Source organism: Phocoena sinus, chromosome 15 (genome assembly GCF_008692025.1).
Source record: "Phocoena sinus isolate mPhoSin1 chromosome 15, mPhoSin1.pri, whole genome shotgun sequence".
NCBI classification, from domain to species: Eukaryota; Metazoa; Chordata; class Mammalia; order Artiodactyla; family Phocoenidae; genus Phocoena; species Phocoena sinus.
The window spans coordinates 7956744-7978078 of NC_045777.1; the positions used below are offsets into that span (position 1 = coordinate 7956744).

At 39.9% G+C, this 21335-nt stretch overlaps 1 protein-coding gene across 2 annotated transcripts in view; it reads right to left on the reverse strand.

Annotated features, from left to right (window-relative positions):
* Positions 1-21335, reverse strand: part of DOK5 (docking protein 5) — a 269427-nt gene that overhangs the window by 241990 nt on the left and 6102 nt on the right. For both annotated transcript variants that reach the window (XM_032607212.1, XM_032607211.1), the window contains exons 2-3: positions 17704-17810; positions 2010-2084 (exon numbers count right to left, since the gene is read on the reverse strand). The gene's annotated coding sequence lies outside the window, so the exon portion shown is untranslated. The remainder of the gene's footprint in view (positions 1-2009; positions 2085-17703; positions 17811-21335) is intronic.

Below are 21335 nucleotides of genomic sequence, written 5' to 3' on the forward strand. Positions count from 1 at the left end.
GGTAGGCAATACGGAGAAGATTTAACACCATCATTCAGATTTGCTTGTTTCCGTCATCTACCTTGTCTACATTGCACCCCAACTCTGTCTCAATTTTGTGAAGCTCAAATTATTCCCGTAAGTGCAAACGTAAGAGTGTATCTTACCGTAATACCCATCACCAATAGGATTCTGAAAATGTGCGTATTATCATTTAATATAATGAGTGTACAAGACACTAAAGAAAATCTTGCCCAAGTCACATCATGCAAACCTTAGAACACGGTCCTCTTGGACCTGAAGTGCAAGCTTTGAGCAATCGGTTTGACTCTCCTCCCCAAGAGTTTTTTTTTCCTATTCTATCTCCAACTTCAGCTTTGGATAGAAACATCACTGCACTTCTAAATGCTGGTGGATGTATAGAACGTTTTTTGCCTGAGATTCACTTGGACACAGAAGTCTGGAGAAAACCAGAACACTTCATACATAAAAAAATAGGACTTCAATCTTCTTCAGGCAAAACTCCTGTGAGGTCAGTGGTAGGCTGGGAACAAAGGGTTAAACTGTGGGTTACAAACGTCAATGGCATAGAATGAGACTGACTCAGTTCTGTGCTTGGCATGCCGGTAATTAAATGAGTTTCAGTGTGTCCATCCAGTGGCAAGACTTCCAAGAAATAAGAAATAGGGAAAAGGAGAGAAAGAGGGAGCAGGGACAGAACGATGGAGGGAGGGAAGGAGTACGGGAGGGGGAAGAGAAAGAATTAGAGAGAGACAGAGACAGAGAGACAAAGAAAGAAGGAGTGGGGGGGTGGTGAGGGGAGGGGAGAGGGAGGAGACGGGGGAGAAGAGAGCACACTTGCTCTCCATCCAAATTCCCTGGGAATATGGTTAACAGATTGCTAGCACACAAAAGAAGAAGTCAGCTAGCTGGCTGGAAAAAGCTTTGTCAACAGATTCAAACCTGCTTAGGGCCTCTGAGGTGGTGAAAGAGGGGAAACGATGCCCTAGCCATATTTGGAGAAAATGTGTATTTGCATATTTATTGCTACAGGAATTAAAATTTCTTTTTATGCTATTTCCTAACATTTACAGACCGAGCATAAGTGTGAACAGTGGGGAGGCAATTTGTTTCTCCCTCACAGACTGCAATTCAATTTGGGGGAAAAAAAAAAAGTCCAGTTTTCAAGAGCAACCAGATTAAATTCACAGTTCACCATGGCTGCTCTGGGCAAGTTGGATTGTTTGCTGCGATCACTTCCTGTACCGCTTGACAAGTGGATGGTAAATGAGCTATGTCATCACTTTGTCTGAATAGCCCTGACCCCAAGATAATGTGTCCATTGGTCAAAAAAGTTAGAAAACTCTGCCTATATGATTTTCCTCTGGAAAGTCACAATGAATGCTTGTATGTTAAAGGCTCTGAAAAGTCCTGCAATAAAGACAGTACTTTGAATGTTGTTAATCAAATATTTCCCAATCCTGCTTGAACACAAAACATTTTCCTGATGACTCATTTTATTACATCTTATGGCAGGGGTATACTCTAGAAACATTTTAGGAAACTGTGGGTTATATGATTTGCTGTGGTTTCAGATCACAACTGTTGTATTCATATGAACCAAATCCTCTAGACTGATTAAACAAACACATCATTAAGCTGCTTTAAATGTATTATAGAGTATTTGCTGTCATGAGTAGAAATGAGTGAGTCATGTAAATATGTTAGTTGTCAATAACAGTAGTTACAGTTTGCGTACTCTCTACGCGCAGGGAATAGGCACATCAAATACCTCAATGGAGCCCAACAACCACAGGAAGAAATCGTTATTTTTTGTCCTGTTTTCTAGATGAAGAAACCAAGGCTCTGAGAAAATGAGTCACTTGCCTGCAGCCACATAGCTAGCGTGTGGCAGATTCCAGATTTGAATTCAAGTCTCAGTTTAAGTCCTTGCTCACAGCGATCTTGCCTCTGTCTCCTCTGCCTGGCACAGTCATTCAAAAAGAAGGCAGGAATGGAAGGGAACTTACCTTTACTGAGTGCTTGACACACTCTCAGCCAGGAGGTCTGCATACAGCAGTTCTCATTGGATACATCTTTCACACCTGGAATGACAACAGATTTTACGAGGATACACAGGTCAGCAGGATTCCGGTAGCTCATATTCTTTCTATGGCATTATAAAATCTCAACCCAAGTCGCTTTTGAGGAACATGATTAAAATACAGACCCAACCTTCAACACTTGAATTTTCTATTTTCATTAGGTAAAAATAAAATAGCGATTCCATAACCACCCCTCATCAATGTAATATACCATCAGAGTTAATAGAATAACTACATGTACCTTTGAATAACTTAATTCTAAACTTTAAGAAATTTGTTTCTAAAATTTGTATTATAACTATATTGTACTAACTGGGTCTGTAAATACATCGATGAAAGGAAAAGACTCTATAAGTCTACTTTTTTTTTTCCCACTGATGAGGGTGTTAGATAGGTTTTTCAACTGCCTGAGGAATAAAGTAAGACTTGACCAACACAGCGAGCACTGCATTGAAAAAGGAAACCAATTTTATAGTAAGAAGCAAAACCTAGAGAAGGGACTCATTCAAGTGAAAAGAAAGCTTTCCAGGCAAAATGGAATGAAATTTATTTTGCATTATGACTCTAGGCACCTATTAATCACGTATCATCTTGGATGCCATACAAGAGAACTATACATCTGCCTCTTGGGAGATTGTAATATATGGAAGATCTTCCTAGAGAACAGTGCCAGTGGTCAAATAATTTTTACATTGTCGACTAAACAAATCAATTATCATCCAAGAGAAATCTCATGCTGTTTTTGCTACTTAGGATGCCCTTCTGGCAAAAGCATGTTGAGTCTGCTTTGCAGTGAGCACCTCTTCTCTGCCGCAGAGAGTATGAGAGAAATAGCAAAATCCTGCCTTCCCTGAATAAGGATGGGTCTATGACCCAACATAAGCTTATTAGATACTTTTTCCTTTGAGCATGGAAGCTTGAGGGAAATTATTCCGGGAAAAAAAACAGAAGAGCAAATATGGGCTGACGAACTTCACTGGTGGTATCCTAAAGAAACAGCTCACCAATTCTCACCACGATTCCCCTAGCCCCATAAATTTTCTTAACTCCTGGTCCTTTTCAAAACCTGATTCTACAACTTTCCCTTGGAACCTGTTAGATTCCTTATTTTCTTTGGATGAATTATTTTTCTGCTTACAACTATAAGATACACTTTCTGTTGCTTGCAACCAAAGAGCCATAACGTATGTAGTTCCAGATCAGGAACTTCCTAACAGCGTAATAATGAACTGGACAAAAGAACAGAGACTGAGATAAAAACAAAGATGATCCCATAGCCATTCTAATAAACATCATAGCCTTCCCACAATTAAACAAGAAGGTCAGGAAATCAACATTCTGATCGAACAAGGAGGAATTAGGTCATGAGTTCGTTCTATCTTCCTAGCTCTGCAGCTATCAGGGTCTCTCTTATCCCTTTCAGATCCCTTCACATGTGACAAAATTCCAGGGAGGGAATGTGTTGAAAGAAAGAAGAGGGATAAATGAGGGTAAGGGAGGACTCTGAGTCCTCATTTTTAACACTTTCACTTTTTGCTCTTTAAATAGAAGTACACATAATAAAAAAAAATTAGAAGAGAAACCTTTACAATGACAGGTAAAAGCCTGCCTCTCTATTCAATTACTCCTTGTATTTTGCTAGGGTTGCCACGACAAAGTATCACAGACTACGTGGCTTAAACACCAGGTATTTATTTTCTCACAGCGCTGGAGAAACCGTAAGTCTGAGATTCAGGTTGATTTCTTCTGAGGGCCGTGAGAGAAGGACCTGTTTCAGGCCTCTCTCCTTGGCTTGCAGACGGTCCTCTTCTTGCCTTCATATTGTCCTCTTTGTATGTTTCTTTGTCCAAATTTCCTCTTCTTACAAGGACACCAGTCATGCTGGATTAGGGTCCACTTGGACCTCATTTTAGTTTAATTAACCCTGCAAAGACACCCCCCCCCGCCCACCGCTTCCCGGGCTTCCCTGGTGGCACAGTGGTTGAGAGTCCGCCTGCCGATGCAGGGGACACGGGTTCGTGCCCCAGTCCGGGAAGATCCCACATGCCGCAGAGCGACTGGGCCCGTGAGCCATGGCCGCTGAGCCTGCGCGTCCAGACCCTGTGCTCCTCAACGGGAGAGGCCACAGCAGTGAGAGGTCCACATACCGCAAAAAAAAAAAAAAAGACCCCCCTCCCATCTCCAAACATAGCTGTATTCTGAGGTGCAGAGGGTGGAGGGGAATTAGGGCTTCAACGTGTGAATTTGGGGAAGGGACACAATTCAGCCCGTAACACTCCCGTTGCCCATCGCCTACCCACGTCCTCTAAAGGTCGTCACTATTCAGCAGGTTTTTTCCTTTCCATTTAGAAGTTGTATATATGTGCCCACAAACATATATACGTATGTGATTTTGAAAAAATATACAAATAAGACCATACTATACACATTTTATACACCTCTGTTTTTTCACTCAAAGCTCCATTTTGGAGATTTTTTTTCATCTGAGCACATGCAGACCCATGCTATTCTTTTTGAAGGTTTAGTCTACTTTTTGACTCCACCCTTGAGATTAGAACTGTGAAAAGGTCTTGATCCAGCGCAATCCCTCTTATATTTTCTGTTGGAAAAGGAATGTAGCAGTGACGATCCTTTGAACACAAGTTAACGGGAGATCACTCTAGCAACCTAAGCAAAAGACTCACTGACTCACTCCTCTCGGGAGGCTGGACTCCTCGTAGAGGACTTTGCAACAACTGAGGAAGCTCTGAAGGATCAGGAAGCAGAACCTGCTGTTATGACGCTCGTAGAAGGTACCGTTTGATCCGGGAGCTGCTGCAGAAATGAATGAACTCAGCCATGCACTTTTCAATATAACACAGTAATGCTGCCACACGTGGCAACTGTGCAGTGAAATGTGGCTTGTCTGAAAAGAGCTGTGCTGTAAGTGTACCATACATACCAGATTTCAAAGAATTAGCGCCAGAAAAATAAAACACTTTGTGAATAATTTTTATAATAATTACATGTTGAAATGATGATATTTGGGATATAATGGGTCAAATAAAATATATAATTAAAATTCATTTAACCTGTTTCTTTTAACTTATTTTTAGTAACTATTAGAAAATTTTCAATTATACGTGTAGCTTGCATTTGTGACTTGAATTATATTCTCTTGGCCCATGTGCATTAACCATTTCTTCTTTCCTTGCTGAAAAGCCAAAACCCTGGTATGAAGAGTCCAACTGGCCAAGCTTAGGTCACGTGCCTGGTCTCCTGGCAGCACCAATGTGGACCTGGCTTCCAGGTTTACTGCCCCAGCAGGACTGCACACACCTGGGAGAAGGAATGCCTGCAGGGAAATTGGAGTGGTCAGAAAGAAGAAACTGATGCTGGGTGACAAAACACACTAAACACCCAATAGAAGCAATTAATGCCTGGCACATACTAGGCAATTAAAATGTAACTGTTGAAATGAATGACTAAATGATTGAGTGAACACACATGGCACAGTTGTGATTACTCTCTCCTCTCACTGTGACCTTCTCCATCTGGTCCCCACTTCCATCCTGGACCCAGAAGAAGGCACACTTCAAGTTATAAATAACTCCATATTGTTGCTTTCATAAATGACATATTTAGTGCTCTTTATCTGAGTTATTTCGTGGAGAAGTATACTGATCACTAGCATGACTCATTCGTTTTGTTCATCAACTCAAGTTTTACTGAGCTAGTCACAAGTCAATTCTGAGACGTCTTCTTTATCTACACTCACGCCATTAGTGATCTCATCCAGTCTCACAGCTTTAAATACCATGTATCATATGATACTCAGATTTAAATACTATATATATATCAATAACTTCCAAATTCCTGTGAGAGTTCAGAACTCTCTCTCAAATTTTAGACTCTGCCAAATATCCAGCTGCCTACTTGGCACCTCTGCTTGGATGACTAAAGACATCTCAGACTCATCTTGTCCAAAATGGAAATGAACCCACTTCCTCATCTCAGGAAACGGTAGCTCCATCCTTCCACTGCTCAGGTCAAAACCCTGGAGCTATCCCTGTCTCCTCTCTATCAGAGTCCACACATAACTTGCAGGAAATCCTGTTGGCTCTACGTTCACCATCTCCAGCACCCAACCTGGTCCAAACACCCTCATTTCTCCAGGACTGCTGCAATAGCTTCCTAGTCGGTCTTTCTGCCTCATCCTTTACCTACTAACAATGCACTGATATTTTCAAACAGCTTCCAGGGGATTCCTTTTTTTTCAAGTTTTATTAAAATATAATTGGCATATAACGGTGTATTCGTTTTGGGTATACAGCTTATGTACATATTGAAAAATGATTAGCATAAGTTTAGTTAACATCCATTACCTCACTCAGTTACCACTTTTTTCCTTTCGATGAGAAATTTTAAGAGCTACTCTCTTAACAAATATACAATATATTGTTAACTACAGTCACCATGCTGTACATTATACATCTGAAGAACTTATTTACCTTATGACTGGAAGTTTGTACCTTGTGACCACCTGCATCCATTCCCCACCCCCAAACCCCCACCTCTGGCAACCACCAATCTGCTGTTTCTATGCGTTCGGTTTTCTATATTCCACGTATAAATGAGATCATACGGTACTGGTCTTTCTCTGTCTGATTTATGTCACTTAGCATAATACCCTCAAAGTCCATCCATGTTGTTGCAAATGTCAGGATTCCCTTCTTTTCTATATATCACATCTTCTTTATCCATTCATCCATCCACGGACACTTAGGTTGTTTCCACATTTTAGCTATTGTAAATAATGCCGTGATGAACAGGATGTTGCAGGTATGTTTTTGAGAGAGTTCCTTTTAAACCATAAGTGATGTCATGTCATTTCTCCATTTAAAACCCTCCAAGGCACCCTATTTCCCTCAAAGTAAAATCCGAAGCCCTGGCAATGGCTTTTCGTGTCCTCAGTGATCCAGGACCACCTGCCCATCAGCTCTCGGCTTCCCTCTCCTTCTCTCCTGTTCGCTCACACCTCTAAAGCCATCCTGGCCTCCTTGCTGACCCTCAGCCATGCCAGGCACATGCCCACCTCCACGTACTTGCACTGGATCTTCCTCCTCCCTGGAATTCTCTTCATCCAGGTATGTATGTCTATTGTTCATCCCCTTCAAGTCACTGATCAAATACCGCCTTCTCCGGGAGACCCTAACTACCATGTTCATTTCTTTACATTTTAGAAAAACAGTCGTTGACATGGAGAACTTTCATGACAAGTGAAAGGAAGTGATAATGCTGTGTATTCATCAAGAATCTATCGTTGTTTAAAATACCAACATATATGTGTGTATGCATCGTCAAATAAAGATCCACAAGATACATATTAAAATAACAGGGATTATTCCTAGGGGACCTCACTCCTCACCTCAGCACTCATCCTTGATTGCATCTAGCCTGCTTTGCTTTTCTTCTTCCTATTGCACTTTTCACTTTCAAATATATGATTTTACTTAAAATAACATACTGATTTACTTATCTATTTTATTTATTGTTTTTGCCTGGCTTATCCTACTCCCATTTAAGTTCCATAAAGAAAGAGACTTTTTCCCCTATTCTAAGTGTCTACAGAAATGCCTGGCACATAGTAGGTATTCACTAATTACTTGTTGGATAATGAATGAATAAATGAATGACTCTAAAGGAAAGACCAAGAATCTTCCCTCAAGGAATCTGCAATCTAAACATTTGTCTTCTTAGAACTGATCCTCTTACGAAAATTACCTTTTGCTAATAATGAATGTCCACTCTTATCTCTGGTGAAGTGTACCCTACCCATCACAAGAAAGAAACCGGTCAAGGTCATTTGAAGGAGAGAATAAGAAATATATATTTATAATAAATATAAATATATATTTATTTTACCAAAAGGAGCTCTGTTGGCTGTTCTCACCCCCATCCTTATTTTCAAGAGCCAAGTTAAAGTACCTGATCTCTGTAGAAACTAGATAATGACCTAGAGTGTTAGCATGACTACACTACTAGATCTCTAACATGGAGAAAATGCGTTTGCATTTTATGATGCCGAATACTCACCCATTTCGCGACCTTACCATCTGTTTCCATCTGTGAAATATTTCAAACGACCAAATAGCATTAAAATCACCTAAAAGGGTTTCTTTATTAGTGATAAGCTTTTACAATTCAATTTAAAAAGTTTATAGCCCTTAACGCTGCAAGGACTGCCATTTTCCTAAGCACCATCCTGCTCTTTATCACTGGGATCTGACAGCAGCTCTGACCTTTTCTAACATCTTTACTGAAAGGAGAAGATGTGAAAAACATAATAAATGACCAAGGCTTTATTGATATTATAATCTGTAACTGTTAAAACAGGTTATGATGATTAGATCACGGGAAGTGATGCCTTATTACATAATGATCTGTTCCCTGTAGGTTGGTTTCTTTTACTGACAAAACATCTTTTATGAGTTTTAAAACTTGCAAAGCCAATAAAATTGTGCGGGAACAAGCTGGATTGCCTTCTGCTCAACACATCATCATCAGAATTGTCAGCCCAATTCAAATACTAGACCTGGTAGAGTTGCTGCTGATGTCGGTACAGAAGAGTACAGCTGGAGTTTTAGCTCCCTGAGTACTCCTGGGGGCGGGGCTCCCTCTAGGGGGAAAAAAAAAATCTATGATGCCAAATAAGGTTCATCTTCTACAGACAGTGATAAAGGGAGTACCAGCCTAAGGATTTGTCCAAGGACATCTTTATTGATTCAAAACCAAGAATCATAACTAATGGAGGAAATAGAGGGAGTTTCCCCTACTCCTCCCAAGTCACAGCAAATCTAATTGGTATCAACACCACTCCTTGGTATCGACAAGCCTGGTTCTTTTTATACATCTGAGAACTAATGCCAAGAATGAGGGAAAAGGTTAACAGACAGCTCAACTATCCACTGCCTCTAAATCTTTCCCACTCTATCCACGTTCTCTAATCCCCATACATCTCATTCTATTCCTTACAGCCCCTGAGACATGACTCAGACGAAAGAACTACTTTGGAAAGTTTAACCATTAAGCTATTAGGTTTCACCATTTAATTACTACACCTTGTAATAAGTATGGATACCAGGTAAGAGAAATGCTCCCTTCTTTTTTATTCTTTCTCCGATGGTTTTAGATCGTTTTTTTCACTCTTCCAAACACATTTTATACTACATGTTTTAGGTTCACTGAAAAATCCTGTTCAGTGAGATTCCAAGTAAAACGTCAATTAATAGATTAATTCGGGGGAATTAGCGCCCTTACAACACTGAGCTTTCTCATATACAAACATGGTCTACCTCCACTGAATTCAGGTGAATAGAGCTATTAAATATCTCACTATATCTAACAACTAAATTCTGTTATCACAGATTATAACAGATAGAATTCAGAAACATGTACTATACAATGCACTAATAAAGTCAATACAGGAATTGTCAAAGGAAGCTTTGCTGCACAGAGATCTTACTATGCTGATACGTTTTGTGGGCTCTGAGTGGTAACAATTTAACTCCACCTGTGAGAGTAGCATGGACATATATACACATATGAAATAGTTGGCTGGTGGGAAGCAGCAGCATAGCACAGGGAGATCAGCTCAGTGCTTTGTGAGCACCTAGAGGGGTGGGATAGGGAGGGTGGGAGGGAGGCTCAAGAGGGAGGGGATATGGGAACATATGTATACGTATAACTGATTCACTTTGTTATAAAGCAGAAACTAACACACCATTGTAAAGCAATTATACTCCAATAAAGATCTATTTTTTTAAAAAAAGGTTTTTAGACAAGATGTCCAGATTTCTTTGGCAGTAAACATATGTATAAATATAAATAAGTATAGTGCTTGGTAACTGCTACTTTAAAATACAATAAAATGTGTGGCTAAGGGATGATGGTTTTATTAAATTAATTTGAAAATGACTCTAGATTCTACAAATGGCAAGATTCTGTGTGGGAATGCAAAGTCATTCTTGTTATTTTTCTGAGAAGATAATTGTAAACTCATTTGTTAATCTTATTGGCAGCTGAGAACATACTTTTTTTTTTTTAAACCAGCCTGTTTATCTCTTGGAGCAGTGAATGTTTTGACCCTGTGGTGAAGGGCAATTTACATACGGCACCTCCAGAAAAAGTTTATTGGAGCAAATAATCTCTGAAATAGATCTCCAATTCCAGAATCTCGCAGAAGTTGAGATTTATATCTGTAGTTCAGTAAGCAATGGCATTTTCATTTTGTTTATTAGCCTTGTTCACCAAAAGGAAGAAAATACAAAATTTAATACTGGGATGATCTACATTTTTTTAACAAACAAAAAAAATCTAAAGCCATAATATCACCAAATATAAAAAATGCAAGATAAAGCAATGAATAAATTTACAGATATATTCCTGGATTTGTATTTTTAAATCGTATTATGTTACATCATAAAAATCAGTAATACAAATACCCTGGTTTGAAAACTAACTTTCCTTATGCTTTTCTGAATTTTACAAAAACAATGCTAGCTACTGTATTACAAATGATGACTGACAAATTATAGATAGAAAGATGCATAAATATACAGAGAGAGAGAAGAAAAAAGAGAGAGAGAGGAGAGAGGAATAAAAAATTAACAAGGTTTGGGAAATATCTTATAAAAACTGGTTGGAGTAGTGGATCTATTTCTTTAAAAACTGCTGACGGGGGCTTCCACGGTGGCGCAGCGGTTGGGAGTCCGCCTGCCGATGCAGGGGACACAGGTTAGTGCCCCGGTCCGGGAAGATCCCACATGCCACGGAACGGCTGGGCCCGTGAGCCATGGCCGCTGAGCCTGCGCGTCCGGAGCCTGTGCTCCCCGCAACAGGAGAGGCCACAACAGTGAGAGGCCCGCGTACCGCAAAAAAAAAAAAAAAAAAAAAAATACTGCTGATGGCTATAGGAACTTAAAAAAAAAAATGGTCCTGCTGGAACCTTTAGTAGGAAACGAAGTCAAGTGTAGATATGAACACGAGCCATAAGACCCATCATTTACAGAACTATTGCTGCAAGCACAGACTCTTTCCCCAGAACACAGAATGGGTCCTGTGGCGTGTTGGAGCTGATCTTTTCTCTATCTTAAGAACAGTTACTTCCACTGATTTCTGGGTTGTACATATTTGCATTTACATTTTTGGAATACATTAATCTTTTGTCTCCTTCAGCCCCCTCCTAAATTATGCATGAGGGTGCTGAGAGGACAGGGCTCTTAAAGGGTTTTTCTCCATCCAATGTCTTTACCCCACACCCTTGAGGAAGTTACTCATCAACCTCATCCGAGGAAAGGATTTATGAGTGACTTTTTCACCCCATGAAACCGACATCTGTATTTGAAACCTTGACATTAATAAATACTTTATTTCACGCTTCCCAGATCACTCCTTTCTTTGCTCACTAGGATTACTTAGATGCGTTTATTTCCTCAGTTATATTGCCAGCGCCTCTGAATGCAGCAATTACGGATTCGTTTTTTCTGTCTCCCCTCAGCCTGGTCCCTTGCATTGACTGTAGGGACACAAGCGGCGATTTATTAAATCAACCCCTCCTACCCATGAGCATACTTTGCTGCAGATACTCGACCTGCAGTTATGAATGAGAGGCGCCCACATTTTCCAAACTGATTTCCACTATAACACCTTCACTCTGGTTCCCTGTGCTCAGAAGAATCGTCCCTCCACATGGTCCAGTGGGTCTTTCCATCACACATGAGGTCTCCGCTCCAAAGTCATCTCCTTAAAAAGGTCCTCCCGGGGCTTCCCTAGTGGTCCAGTGACTAGGGCTCCACACTCCCGATGCAGGGGGCCCGAGTTCAATCCCTGGTTGGGGAACTAGATCCCACAAGCCACAGCTAAAGATTCCACGTGCCGCAACTGAGACCCGGCACAGCCAAATAAATAAATAAATAAATTTTTAAGTCTTCCCTAACCCCCTCATCTCCTAACCCCATACCCAGAGGTGCTCCCCCAAGCCCTGCCCCAGGCCTGCCCTATCCCTTAAAGCTATTTTACTTTCCTCCCTCCTATTCATTACTGCCTGAAATTCTGTGATTTACTTATCGGCACACTTGTTTTGCTGTCCTCCCCCACCACTGTAAGGAAAGCTCTAGGAGGTCAGGGGTTTAATCTGCTCATTCACCTGGGGCACAGCAGGTAAGCACTGAACACTGGCTGAATAAAGGCTGGGGACTCATGTCACTGCAGGTTTTATTTAGCTGGTCTCTCTCAACAGACTGTGAGGCTGAGAGCAACACCCATGCACTGCTTCCCCTTCTATGTCAGCCACAAACCTCAGGGCTTTACACGTTTACATGCAAGTTTTTCAATCTTCACGACAACCCCATGAGGTACAAATTGTTAGTCACATGTCATAGATGAGGAAACTCAGACCAACAGCAGAGTGACAGCTCCTTAGAAGCAATGCCAGAATTAGAAGTCCACCCACTGGCTCTATACCATTCTTCACATTAACAATTCCACTTCTTCTGAAAAGCTCACTCCCTCCTCTAAGACCAATTCCCTAAGAGAAATACCAAAATAATTTTGAACAAACCTACCATTGTTCAAATAAGCAGGACGAACTACATGAGGGGTGAGTCCCGATGCAAAATGAAAATATAGGGTTCCTTTTATTTAAAAAAGTATGAAAAATTTGACAGTGGTCACAAGAGAGCATTAAACTAAGCACTGAGTAATGTACCAGGCCCTTCTGAGCAGGGGCCCTGCGTGGTAGCCCAAGTCACACTCCCAAGAAGACAGCCCTGGAGATAGGAGTGTTTCCTTTCATGGTGGCTTATTTGGAAGGGATGATGCTCTTATTAGTTCCGGAATCTCCGTCAAAAATTAAGCAAGTGTCTCTTATAACACTCTGCACCATATTTCTCCTTTAGTCCTATGGCCATGTTGGCAAAACTTAGCAGCCATTTCAGACGTACCGTTTTCACGGTAATTAGGCGCCTTCAAATTCCACTTGGCCTCCGGTTTGTAAGAGGAAGCAGGGAAATTTGATTATGGGTTTCTCAGGCCTGAACAGGTGTCAACATAATTTTTCCAAACCAGGAGGTAAAGCTTTCGGACAAGCCAACTCCGTCAGCGCCTGTGCTAACACTCTTGGCTGTTGGGATGATCTCTGCCCGAGGACACAGAGGCGATGGGCCCTTGGCACTGAAATGAGGGATGTGAGCACGTGGATTTATCTCTCCCCAGTGTTTCTCTTTCACGTGGCTGAGGCTCACCAGAATGCCATCCTCAGACCCCCTTCCTGGAATTTTCTGCCGTGTCCCCGTGCAGAGGCTCGGATGCGTTGGCTGTCATCCAGAGGTGGTGGGCACCCACTCTACCACTCCAAACTCCATCTCTAAGTTTTGAACATCTCTACCTGAATGTCCCTGGGGAACCTGAAAACAGGAATGTATACCCAGCTCTCTCCTAACCTCCGTACACGATAGGTCCTGGAGAGATGTCTGTGGAATAAAACCGAAACCCAAAACGCCCACCTCCACTGATTCTCCCACTCATTCATTCAAAGTAAATTTGTCAGACTCCTATGTGACACTGTCGTGGGTTGAACAGGGGCCTCCCGAAAAGACATGCCCTCCAAACCTGTAAATGGGACGCTCTTTGGGAAAAGGGTCTTTGAAGATGTAATTAGGTTACAGATCTCAAGATGAGATCATCCTGGATTAGGGTGGGCGCCACGTCCAGTGACAGGTGTCCTCATAAGAGGCAGAAAAGAAAATGATACGCAGGGATACAGGGAAGAAGGCCACGTGAAGAGGAAGGCAAAGACTGCAGCGACGTGGCCACAAGCCATGGAGTGCCTGTCAAGAGACATCGAAAGCTGGACGGGGCCAGGGAAGATTCTCTAGAGTCTAAGGAGAGAACATGGCCCTGCGGACATCCTAATTTCAGACTTGTGGCATCCAGAACGGTGAGAGGATACATTTTTGCTGTTTTCAACCACCGAGTTTGCAGTAATGTGTCTTGACAACCCTCTGAAACTAATACAGCCACGCTCTCTTAGGATGAGGCCAACAGTAAAATAAATAAGCAGATAAATATATCATAATCAATATAACGCCTGGTCGTACTCAGGGCTGTGAATAGGGTTGCCAGATAAAATTCAGGGCACCAGTTAAATGTGAATGTCAGATAAACAACAAACAATTTTTAGTCAGAGCATGCCCCAAGTATGATGGCACATACTTTGACTAAAAAATGATTTTTTGTCTTTATCTGAAATGCAAAGTTAGCTAGGTATCTCGTATTTCTATTTGCTAAATCTATCAAACCTAGTTAGAAAGAAAGATAGGGCAGGGGCCAAGTTCTGGGCAGGCCTGAATGGGTGGTTATGGAAGGCCTCTCTGATGAGGGATGTTTGAACAGAGAACTGGATGAAATAAAAGGGTGAGTCATGTAGCCATCAGGGCAATAGTGTTCCAGGCCCAGGAAACAGGAAGGACAAAAGCATGAGATGGGAATATGCTGGTCATTTTTAGCTTTATTCAGTGATTCTGACAGCAAGATAGCAAATCTCATTCTCTCCTGAAATCCAAAATGTTCCTAAACTTAAAAACACGAAATCTGTGTGAAAGTATTCAGCAAGCTATTGCTCTCAGCTTTTAATGAGCTGAACTTAGATTATTTAGATGTCAAGCAGGTCTGGTATCCAAGTTTTATGGTCCTCTTAAATAACCACAGGCAGTCCAGCAAGTAATAAAATAAAGCAAGGTAGCATACAGTTGCCACAGGAGGGCACGTGGACATATAATTAAAGCAGAGCCCAATTTTTATGTGCCTTTCTCTGCAACAGATTCGTCAACAAGAGCTTAAGCTACTTCACTGACTTTTAAATTGCTGGAGCTCCTGGCATCCATTCCGAAAGGGAGGTTTGATTTAACTTCTAAAGTTTTTTTTTTTTCCCCCAATTACAAAAATGCATGCACATCCACACAAACACTTGCATGGGAATGTTCACAGCAGCACCATTCACATGAGCCAGAAAGTGGAAACTTCAAATGTAAAGTTGCTGCATTTAGTAAGTAAAAACACAAGATGTTTGGTTACATTCACATTTCAGATAAACAATGAAACATTTTTTTAGCATAAGTATATCCTACATTACTTGGGACAAATAAAATTGGGCATTCTTTAATCTGGCAACCCTATCCAAATGTCCACTAAACTAGGGACTGGATAAACAAAAGGTACTAGATCCAGACAATGGAATACTCTTTGGCCGTAAAAAGGAATAAAGTACTGATATGTGGTCCATCAATGTGGATGAACATCAAAAACATGCTAAATGATAGAAGCCAGACACAAAAGACCATACATTGTGTGACTTCATTTATATGAAATATCCAGAAAAGGCAAATCTATAGAGAAAGAAAGCAGATTAGGGGCTGCCTGGGGCAGAGGGTGGGAATATGCGGATTAAGCGTAACTGGGCCCGAGGCCTTTTGTTGGGATGATGCCATGTCTTGGAACCAGATTGTGGAAGTAGTTGCACAGTGTGGAAAATTTACTCAACATTTTTTAATTGTACACTTCGATGGTTGTGTTTTATGGTAAATTATATCTCGGTAACACTCACTGCAGCAAGTCGAATAGCTCAGACATACGTAAAAACATTAAATGCGTCCGTCTCCTTCCTCCTTGAGGTAACCAATGTTATTACACAGTTTGGTGTCTTTCCTTCCACGCATCTTTTTTTTTTTAGCTTATACAAACAAAAGCAAATATTTTTGCACACCTTAGAGATACTACTCTGCAATTTGCACTCGCCATTTACTATATCAGGGACATACCTTAAGGTGAATCTATAGAGATCTATGTCATTCTTTTAAATACTTGCATAATATTCCATATAAAGATATCCTACTGTTTATTCAAACATCTTTTCATTTATTGATGAAGATTCAGATTTTCTCTTCCCCTCCCTTCCCTCCCTTTCCTCCCTCCAAACGTTAGAGGCACCAGTCAATTTCCAAGACCACCAGTTATGATGGGTATAACTACAAAGAAAATTATTACAAATGCATATGGGCTGTTACTACTACGTCATCTCCGAACAATGTTCCAGGCTGGCTTAGTTCAGCACGAATTAGTAGGCTTAGGCCGGTACCCACTATCCCGGCTCAGGCACCAAATAGTAAGTATAAAGTACCAATGTCTTTGTGGTTGGTTGAGAATAATCGGCGGTTTATGAACACAGGTAAAATGGATGAGTACGCATTCCCTCCCTTCCCTTCCTTCCTCCCTCCCTTCCTTCTTTCCTCCCTCCCTTCCTTCCTCCCCTCCTTCCTTCCTTCCCCTTTTTGCCCCTTCAAATTCTGCTTCAATAAACATTCGTGAACATATATTAAAGAGAGTCACTTAAAATTAGCACAAGGTTTCAGGATGACTAAAGAATGTCAAGATACCAAAGCATCATTAAAGGTCAAAAATTTTACCTCATGTTGACATTGTGCTCTTAACTTAATTTAGACTTCACATCAAATGGTGAAAAGGTTAAATTATGCATCCACTATCACAAACATTTGTTCTTTACTTTAAACACACTAATAAGCATTTGTATCCTAGATACTAGACAAGGCATATTTCTCAAATATAACAGGCACATTGAGATTCAAGTTCCAAAATACAATGTCAGTGGGCTGTGGGATTCTAATTCTTTCATCAACAGCTAGATACAGAGATAAGTAGAAGATTAAAAAGTACGGAATCGTTGATCATATCTCTGAGCACATACGTAAACACCTGGGGGAAAGCTAATGAATTATGAATGGTGACAGAATTTATTATCAACTAGGCAATTTATGTGCATCATTATGTCATTTAAATACATAAGAGGTACATACTACTGTTGTATCCATTTTCCCAATAAGGGAACTGAGTCTTGGGGTTCAACATCACATACACAATGGACTCAGGATTGGAACTCAGGCTCCAAACATCAAGGTCTTAGTGACTATTCACTACTGCTCACGGAAGAAATATTTTGGCTAAATATTTCTAACAGTCTGCTCTGCCCATGGATGTAATGGGAATCTTGGGCCACCAGGTTAAAATAGAACATCATTCCTATCCTCAAGGAGCAGAGCCAGTGAGAAGAACAGGCACGTAAACAGAAAACCACAGCCAGTGTGGTAAGGCAATGGGGGGTACCGGGTACTCAGAGTAGGGCTGCCCTAACCTGGATCACGAAAGACTCTTAAGGTGACTCTTGAGTTGTTTTCAAAGAGCCTAGCCATGTGCAACAGGAGGAAGGAGGATGGCATTCCAGGCAGAGGAAGCCACATGAGAAAAGGCTCGGAAGCTGGAAATATGCTGGAGAGCAAGACGAATAACAGCTAGATGATCTCCTGGAGGGTAAACCATGAAGCGAGAAGAAACAGGAGATGAGTGAATCAGTGGGGATGCTTTCAGCTGCAAGTAAGAGAACACTCTAAACAAGGAGCATACACGGTAGGGCATTTATTATTTCACTGAACAAGAAGTCTGGAGGGAGGGCAGCTCCAGGAATGGTTAATTGGGAGTTCCAAAACTATCTTTAGAGCCTGTTTCTTACCATCTTTCTGTATTACCATCCTCAGGATATTGGTTCTCAGGCCTTAGAGTTCCAGGTCTCGAGATAGCTGCCACAGTTTCTGGCATTTCTTCCTTTCGTAGATATATCTAAAGGAAAATAAGAAAACTTCTCTAAATTGACAAGAACCACCCAAGTAGACTAACCCTTGTGCCTTTTGTGTAGAATGGAGTCACACGCTACTGCCTAAAACCAGTCATTCAGCAAAAAGAGTGAGACCATCATATTACAACTGGTTTAGACCTATCAAGCTTCACTCAGCTTCCCCTAATGGGCTTGGCTAATTGGTGAAGGGAAAAACGGGGTTCTGTGACCAAGGAAGAAGGTGGGGAGTACCTCTGCCACAATGAAGTTAGAGAAATAACCAAGAACTAAAAATAAAGGACCTAGACATTACCTTATAGCTCAGTTTTCCCAAATGTCAGTCACAGCTTTTTGCTGTATTCATACATTACTAAATTTCATATTAATCTCCATTATAACTTTTGCTATATCTCTAAACTATCTGTAATATTGTTTACTTGATATTTCTTTTAAAATTACCACATTTTATACATAAGAGGTTTGAAAAGAAAATTTTATTTCACTCTCCAAAGGAAAGCCCATATATAACCTGCCATAAATCTAAGGCAAACATATATTTTTTATTTATACCATAAATAATTTATATTATTAATTTATATTGATAATTATTTATATAAGATATTTATATTTATTATATTAATTATATTACTATATTAAGATAAATATATAATGTAATGACTATAATATATATTTTAATAGATGGTATAATACAAAATGTGATATATATATATAAATTGTGATAATCTCTAAGAAAACTTAGTAGAGCCTTTAAATGTACATAGCCAATCTATTATAGCTTTGGGTGCTTTATTCCTTCTGTGCAAATGCCTCTAGAATAATGGGTTCTGCTTTATCCCCAGGGCATGAAAAAATATTAATAACTAGTAGAGAGGCCAAGGCATAAAATATGCATCATCTTCATTCCCCTTTTATATCAGATTTAAATCTTAATCAAGGAAGTAAAGGGGCTCCTTAGTTGTTGATCTGGTCCTTTCAGACAAAAGGAAAATGTTGTGAATGGTTTAATTCCGCAGAAGCTTCTCCCCTATATTTATCTATATCTCCCCTATATTTACCTATATCTCTTCTCCCCTATATTTATCTATATTTATCTACTACCACAAATGTACCGTTTATCTGAGCCCCACGGCCACCATCATCTTGCAATGTATTTTGACCTCTATATTTTCTGATACCTCAAGCTCAACAGGTTCAAAACCAAATGAATAATTATCCCTGCAAAATAGCCCTTCATTTCCTGCTGATATGACTTCTCATTCAATAACAACAATTAGGATACCACTAGACTGTATGTAATAATAACGTGTAATTACCTATTCTGTGCAAGATTCTGTAATAAATGTTTGACACTCACTGTCTCAGTTAACCATGACAGACTCACTGTGGAACATACCATCTCATAGAACACTGACACTTAGAAAAACCTGTAGAAAAGAAACTCATCATACCGAGACCATATACACTGTAAGTGGTAAAAATATGTGACTCAAAGCTTGAATCTAATGGAGTTTGTCTTTTTTTTTTTTTTTTTTTTAAGCTTTCATTTCTCTGTTTGGGGAATATTCCTACCTTATGATTCAGAGCTTTCTTTTCATTATAGAAACTGAAAATGCCAAATATGTTCTTTCCAAGATTCTGTTGCAACTAAGACATCCTTGGACACATGTTCTAAGCTCTGACTTAGACACATCCACCCCAGACTTTGAATCAAAACAGGCGTATAAGGAAGGTGTTAGTAACACAAGGAAGGCAAGTAAGCTAAAGAGTAGCAGTTACATCCATTCTCCAGGGGCCACCAACAGGTTGTTCTAGCAGCAGCATCCCAGGGCCACCAGAGGTGACACTGACGGTATGAACTATGGTATCCCTACCCAAGCAGCTGTGAGAGCTATGTCTCCAAAGGACTAGTCTGGGGCATTGTTTTTGGCTGCATAATCTCCAAGCTTGTTTATTTCTCTCTTCTAGGGAAACTCTAAGCTACCCAGTATCTCCTAATAAACCCTTCTCTGTTAAAACAAATAAGTGATAATTTCCGTTGCTTGCAACTAAAAACCCTGAGTGATAAAAGCTTTTAATATTTGTTCCAGATCATTTGAGGGGGTACCTCTATTAACTTCTCCCTATCTTCTAACATCTATTTAAAATGTAACTCCCTGGTGGTCCAGTGAAAGGACTCGGTGCTTTAACTGCCGGGGCCTGGGTTCGATCCCTGGTTGGGGAACTAAGATTCCCCAAGCTGCGCGGCACAGCCAAATAAAAAAATAAAATAAAATGTATTTTTGTAGAAAAAGAAACAGAAATGGTAAACATTTAGGTCGATATAACAGACTGTTCTTTTCCTCTCAGGCTCTCTAAAATACATTTGAATGATGAGAGCAAAAACGGTAATGCTGTCTGATAAGAGTTTTCAGTGTATGTAAATGTTATGCACAAGGCAACTTAACGTAAACGTGTATGGTTTCTATATTTCACGTGAGGTGGTAAAAATTGATTCTAAGTAGACTGTTGAAAGTTATATGCATACATATACATTGCAATTCATAGATCAACCACTAAAAAATTACAAAGAATTTTGTCCAGACTTGGGCTTTGCTGATTAGGTTTTATTTTACCTGATAATTTACTATATATATATATATATATATATATATATATATATATATATATATACACACACACACACACACACACACACACACTCATTGTATATATGATATACTATATATATATAGTATATATATATGTCATATATATATATATATATACTATATATATATATATGCACCAAGACTTTCTTGTTGTATGTGCTACAAGGGGAAAAATTTTTATGCTCCTTAACATTCAAATATTTCTTTTATCAGCAGCTGGTTGAAGGAATTAAGCCATCTGCTATTTGGGGAAAAAAGTGAAAATCACTGAAAATAGTTTTCAGTGGTTGGTGATGAATTCATCCTTATTACTACACATTTTCTTGCCTCTCTTACTAATATTTCTGATAACACACAGAAATAGTCATTGAATCATGATACATAATCATTTTAAAACGTAAGTATGACTCAAATCAAAACAAGTGCCAAGTTGTTGATCTCTATCTCCTATGCCTACCTTCTAAATCTGAGCTAATTGAACCGTTTGAGGTATGGTTTGTGCCTGACGAGAAAATACAAAATCAAAAACATTGATGACATCATGGATAGCCTAAAATAACTAAATCAGGAGGCTTGTATATCAAACAACTTCCACACTCATAAAGTAATTATTGCATGAGAGGACTTTGGGATAGAACAAATACGATCGCTAGAATTAGACTGCAAGAGTTCACATAGGAAAAACATTATTCCCTTAGTTTGACACTTGAAAACTTATCTGATATAACAGTTTGGCAATATGTTCCCAAAGCTGTAAAAATGAACAAACCCTTTCAATTTTATTTTACCCAGCAGGTCTAAACAAATGGGCAATTTTCTTACTATGTGTCTAGCACTATTTGATGGATGTGGCAGGAAGGA